Raw genomic sequence first — 6,764 nt, 5'->3', positions numbered from 1 at the left:
CAAAAAGCTTTATAATTTATTCACGGATTGTTAAACCTTGAGCCAATCTTTGAGCTTATCTTATCCTTTACATTAAAAAATATTATCTGACCCCTGTGGAAGTAATATGAGGACTTCAGAGCCATTAGTCTGTAGTGCCATATCACTGACTGGAACTTCTTATTTTTAATCAATCAATCATTTCAAATGATCTGTTTTCTCAAATAATTTTTCTTTTTGACCAGTTTCTTCTCTATCAATTTATTTTCAGATGATATTATTTTAGAAAATTCACCTAGAATCTCTTATCCCAATTGTAATTGTTGTGAAACAAAACAAAGCTTACCATCTATCTTTGCAATAGTAATACTTCCATGTTTGGGTCAAGCATTTCTGTGCCCCTTCCAAAGAGTCATGCCCTAGCACTACTCATATACTTTTCCCTGCAGAGCCTCATTTCCTACAGCTATCCAGGAGTCTTTTCTCCTTCTTGCTTTCTAATTATTCATTAAAAAGTGTTCACTTAGTCCTCAGGAAGATGCGAGCTGAAACCATAATGATATACCACTTCATAATCACTAGGATGAATATAATAAAAAATATGTGCAATAACAAGGATAGGTGAGGATGTGGAGAAATCAGAACCCTCATATACTGCTGTCAAAAGTACAATGGTGCCCTAACCGGTTTGGCTCAGTGGATAGAGTGTCGGTCTGTATACTGAAGGATCCCAGGTTCAATTCCGGTCAAGGGCATGTGCCTTGGTTGTGGGCACATCCCCAGTAGGGAGTGTGCAGGAGGCAGCTGATAGATGTTTCTCTCATCGATGTTTCTAACTCTCTATCCCTCTCCCTTCCTCTCTGTAAAAAAAAAACACAATAAAATATATTTTAAAAAGTATAATGATGTTTTGGAAAAAAATTTGGCAGTTCCTCAAAATGTTAAATATAGACGTACCATATGATCCAGAAATTCTACTCCTAGATATATTCCCAAGAGAATTAAAAGCATATACACATAAACTTGTATACAAATAATTCATTCTGTGACTCCCTTGGCCACACTTGAAAATGTGGAAATAGGAAGGTGAAAGGCTGGTTCACAAATACAAATGTGGAATTCAGTTATAGCTTAGTCCCTCCAATGACTAATGCTGCAAGTGATGATACAGCAAGCACTTCATGCTAATGTAGTATAGGATAGAAGAAGCTGACTCCTGCACAGTGGAAGCACAAAAGGACATCAATTCTCTTTATATGGATATTTTTTATTTAAGATGAATCACTATGTGGAACATGTTTTTCCTTCCTAAGATTCTAAAATCTTAAATGTATAACCAATTTCATATAATCTATGGTGTCTATAGTCCATGAATTACAAAGTAACATTTTTATATGCATGGATTGAGAAGTGAATGCAGATAAAAATGATATAAATAATATCACAATCAATTTTCTCTGAGCACTGATACAAATTGCATTTGGCTATGCTATTCTAAACCTTGATTGCACTGTCACACCCAAGATTTCTCAACAGATATGCCTGCAATTACAAATGAAAAGGCAAACCCAACTGATGATCTAATATATTTTAATATCTGGTTCCATTACTAATTAAAATAAGAAGGGTATAGGAATAGAATTGAAAAAATGGACATGCCCATACAACATCCTGATGGCCACTCATTTTTTCTAAATTCCCCATTGTAATATTTTAAATATTAAAATACCTTTGAATTTTATATTATAGTATAATATAACGGAGATCTGTTTCTATGGTACAACATAATGCAATTTTCGCCGTAAGTCAGAACTCACCTACATAAGCACGTACGTCACTCACATGGAGCACATACACAGCAGTAATGAATTGAAACAGTAAAAAAAAAAATTAAAAGAAAGATAACAATTCCTGATCTTTACTTGTGGTAAATAAATAATGAAAAACATAAAGCACATATGTACATAAGTCGAAATGATGGAACTTTTTAAAATAAATACTATAAATGGGAGATGGCAACGTAACCACAAAACGATGTACATCGAGTCCAGTGTAACCCGAGGACTGCCTGTACTGGCAAAAAAAAAATGAAATTTTCTGATTCAGTGGAAACATGCATAACTCTTAGCTGAGTCTTGATTTATCCATCAAGGCATAATATAGTAATACTAGAGACCCAGTGCATGGAATTCATGCACTGGTAGGGTCCCTAGTGGCTATTGGTTGCTGGCCCGGTACTCCCTCCCTTCCCCAGGCTGGCCCCACCCACTGGTCAAACTCCCAGATGAACTCCCAGTAGAGGGGACAATTTGCATACTACATTTTTATTATATAGGATAAACTGAGACAAATAATTCACTTCCCTCAAATAATTTTTATATAAAAGAACACTTAAATGTACAAATTTAGTTGTCTTTTGAGAACCACCTGAAAGGATCACATCTATTAGGACCTGCAATAGCTTAGAAACCAAATTTTTTATAAATCAATAGCCATTTACTAAATGGATACCCTGGTCTGTTTATCTACCCACAAACACTTCTGATAGCAAATGTGTGAGGTTCCCCTGCCACACACACACAGACTCTCTGGACACCAATTGACTATCTCAGAATTTAATTCAACTCTGACAATAACTACCTGAAGATAGAATCAGACTCCACAGATAAAGGGCTCAGTCCCACAAGATCACCCCCCACCTCAGACACCAGTTAAAAGTCTCAGGCCTCCTGTACTTTTTATGGACTAGCTATTACCATAACCACATCCTCAGGTTCAATAATTTGCTACAATGGCTTAAAGAGCTTATGAAAAATGGTTTATTTATGATAATCCGTTTATTACAAAGGACATAACTCAGGAATAGTCAAGATTGGAAGCGATGTATAAGGTATAGGAAGAAAGCATGCATAACATCCATGTCCTCTCTGGGTGCACCACAATCCCAGCATCTCATTGTGTTCACCAACCTTGAAGCTCTATGAATCCTGTTATTATTTTTTTTATGGAAGTTCCATTATGTGGACATGATTGCTTAAATCATTGGCCTTTGGTTAAAAACACAATCTCTAGCCCTTCACCCATACCTGGAGGTTGTGTGGTGGGGATGAAAGTTCCAGCTTTCTAATTGTGTCTTGGTCTTTCTGGAAACCATATCTAGTGGCCCTAAGCCACCAGTCATCTCATTTAGCATACAAAATGACATTATTTTCACATCTGAGTTTCCAATGATCTTAGAAGCTCTTGTGTATAGAACCAGTACTAAGGCCAAACAAAACAAGCAAGCTCTTATCACACCTATCACTCAGGAAATTACATGAGTTTTTAGGAGTTCTGTGCCAGGAAACAGGAACAATGACAAAATATATATTTCTTGCCTTGGCCGGTTTGGCTCAGTGGATAGAGCATCAGCTTGTGGACTGAAGGGTCCTGGATTTGATTCCAATTCAAGGGCACCTACCTGGGTTTTAGGCTCCTCCCCTCCTGGACCCTGGTCGGTGCTCCTGCAGGAGGCGACCAATTGATGTGTTTCTCTCACATTGATCTTTCTCTCTGTCTTTCCCTCTCTCTTCCATTCTCTCTAAAAAACAATGGAAAAATATACGTGGGTGAGAATTAAAAATGTATATATCCTATCTAATAAAAGGGTAATATGCAAATTAACCATCACTCCAACACAAAGATGGTGCTGCCCAGTTCCCTCAGGTACACGGGAGTCCCCAGTCCTTTCAGCCCAAACTGATTACTATGGCAAGTGGACTGAGAAGGTTTTCAGCAAGTGTGAGAAGCAAGTGTGAGAAGCAAGCCTTGGTGGGTTTGAGGGAGAGTTGGTGGGCCACTGCTGCCCGGGGAGGCCCTTGGAGTTCTGTTCTGAAACCTCAGGGACCCGCTCCAGCATGGGCTGGGGAGGAAGCGCTGCTGCCGCCCACCCAGCTCCAGGTCCCTGGTTAAGGAAGCGAGTCCAAGTCGCAGCCACGGGGCCCGGAAGGGCTGTCTCACCCAAGACCATCGTGGCTGATCTCGGGGTGAGGGCAGCAAGCACCTCCAGGATCACTGTCTGCCCCCAGGCTGCCTGCAAACACCAGTGGAGCCCATGCAGGTTGAACATTTTAATGAAAATGAGATGCCTGCATCACGACCCGGCGAGGAGAGGTCAGCGGGATTGGGGTGCAGCCTCGGGATCCTGTTAGGAGGCACCAGGGCTCAGGAGGGGCTGAGAGAAACCTGCAGGTGTGCTACGAGGAAGAGGTGCTGAACCACCAGGACGCTGAGGGCCGGCTGCTGGAGGCACGCAAAGGTGCTGACGAGGTGGCTCTCGCTGGTGCTGACCTCGAAAAGTGCATCGACAGCCTGATGGACAAAATCGCCTTTCTTTTTTTTTATATATTAATTTTTATTTATTTATTTTTTTTGCTAAAAGTATTACAAAGGGTACTACATATGTGTCCTTTTTTTCCCCCCCCGCCCTTGACAATCCCCTGCCCTCCCTTGCCCCCCAGTGTCTTATGTCCATTAGTTATGCTTATATGCATGCACACAAGTCCTTCGGTTGATCTCCTACCCCCCTCCCTCCTGCCCCCCAACCCTCCCTGGCCTTCCCACTGCAGTTTGACAATCAGTTTGAGGCAGCTCTGCCTCTGTATCTATTATTGTTCAAAAGTTTGTAATGGTCTTTATTATCCATGAATGAGTGAGATCATGTGGCAAAATCGCCTTTCTGAAGAAGGTGCAGGAAGAGGAGATCGCCGAGCTGCAGGCGCAGATCCAGTACGCTCAGATCTCCATAGAGATGGATGTGACTCCAAGCCTGACCTCTCCACCACACTCAAGGACATCCGTTTCCAGTACGAGAAGCTGGCTGCTAAGAACATGCAGAATGCCCAAGAATGGTTCAAGAGCCCTTCACCGTGCTGACCGAGAGTGTTGCCAAGAACACCGAAGTGGTGCGCGCAGCCAAGGACGAGGTGTCCGAGAGCTGCCGCCTACTCAAGGCCAAGACCCTGGAGATGGAAGCATGACGGGGCATGAACGAAGCGCTAGAAAAGCAGCTGCAAGAGCTGAAGGATAAGCAGAATGCCGACATTAGTGCTATGCAGGACACAATCAACAAATTAGAAAATGAGTTGAGAACTACAAAGAGTGAAATGGCATGGTATTTAAAAGAATAGCAGGACCTCCTCAATGTGAAGATGGCTTTGGACATTGACATTGCAGCTTACAGGAAACTCTTGGAAGGTGAGGAGACCTGCTTCAGTTTCACCAGCATGGGCAGCATAGCCAGCGGCTACCTCCAGAGTTCCCAGGTCTTTGGTCGATCTGCCTACAGAGGTTTACAGACCAGCTCCTACTTGATGTCCACTCGCTCCTTCCCTTCTCCATACACCAGCCACGTCCAGGAGGAGCAGATCGAGGTGGAGGAGACCACTGAGGCTGCAAAAGCCGAGGAAGCTAAGGATGAACCCCCCTCTGAAGGAGAAGCTGAAGAGGAAGAGAAGGAAGAGGCTGAGGAGGAGGAAGGAGAGGAGGAGGAAGAAGGTGCCAAGGAAGAATCTGAGGATGCAAAGGAGGAAGAAGGAGGTGAAGGTGAAGGAGAAGATGCCCAAGAAGCTGAGGACGAGAAGAAAGATGAAGGTGCTGGGGAGGAGCAAGCAACCAAGAAGAAAGATTGAGCCCCTCTTTTCTTAACTATTTCAGGAATAAACCCCCAAAACCAGGTCAACCCCATCACCAACCAAGCAGTTGAGTTCCCGGTACTATATGAATTAAGAAGTCAATATATGTAACATTCTGAGGTGACTCAGGTTGGACATTAATTGTTGTGCTATGACTTTTCTCCTTATGCAGAGTATCTGTTTGCTTGCAGAGTGGCTTCCTGGCTTGCTGCCAGCCTGTGCATAGTCCACACTTATGAGTTCAGGATCTATGGCAATGTGAATAATTCAGAAGTTTACAATAAAAAACACATCAATACATGAATTCACTAATGTTAATGTTAAACTTCATGAAAAAAATCGTCCTTTGAATCTTTGGTGGTTAGAAATTGAAGACCTCAAATCATGTGCAATAAAACAGTAAATAAAGTTACACTGAATGACAAAAAAAAATACATCAGGGGCCAGGAAATGTTCAAAGAACTGGGGAACCATTCCCAAATCAGGAAGGGAAGTCACAGAGTGTATATTATTGCTACAAATACAGTATTTCCTATTACTTACAACATGTACAATGTAATGTATTAGATGCCTTCCTATCGCATGAAGTATGTATTCTCATAAAGTAATACTGGTAGATATGTTATAGTTATGGTGGTATGTCATATCCTATCTATACTAATAAAAGGGTAATATGCTAATTAGACTGTGAGACCTTCTGGACGTCCTTCCGGACAAAGCCATGGTGGCGGGGCCACAGCAGAGGTGGTTAGGGGCGATCAGGCCAGGAGAGGAGGGCAGTTGGGGGTGATCAGGCTGGTGGGGGGAGCAGTTTGGGGCGAGCAGGCCAGCAGAGGGTGGCAGTTGGGGGCGATCAGACCAGCAGGGGGGGCAGTTGGGGGTGAACAGGCTGGCAGGGGGATGCAGTTGGGGGCAAGCAGGCCAGCAGGCAGAGTGGTTAGGGGCGATCAAGCAGGCAGGCAGGTGAGCGGTTAGGAGCCAGCGGTCCCAGATTGCAAGGGGGTTGTCCCACAGGGATCGGGCCTAAACCGCAGTTGGACATCCCCCAAGGGGTCCCAGATTAGAGAGGGTACAGGCCGGCTGAGGGACAGCCCCCATGCACGAATTTCATGC

At 43.2% G+C, this 6,764-nt stretch overlaps 1 pseudogene; it reads left to right on the top strand.

Annotated features, from left to right (window-relative positions):
- The first annotated feature begins 3,661 nt into the window (after positions 1-3,661).
- LOC102439735 lies at positions 3,662-5,648 on the top strand (annotated as a pseudogene).
- The last annotated feature ends 1,116 nt before the right edge of the window (positions 5,649-6,764 follow it).

The sequence above is a fragment of the Myotis lucifugus genome, unplaced genomic scaffold, assembly GCF_000147115.1.
Source record: "Myotis lucifugus unplaced genomic scaffold, Myoluc2.0 scaffold_40, whole genome shotgun sequence".
Taxonomy (NCBI): domain Eukaryota; kingdom Metazoa; phylum Chordata; class Mammalia; order Chiroptera; family Vespertilionidae; genus Myotis; species Myotis lucifugus.
This window is presented reverse-complemented; position numbering and strand designations above follow the sequence as displayed.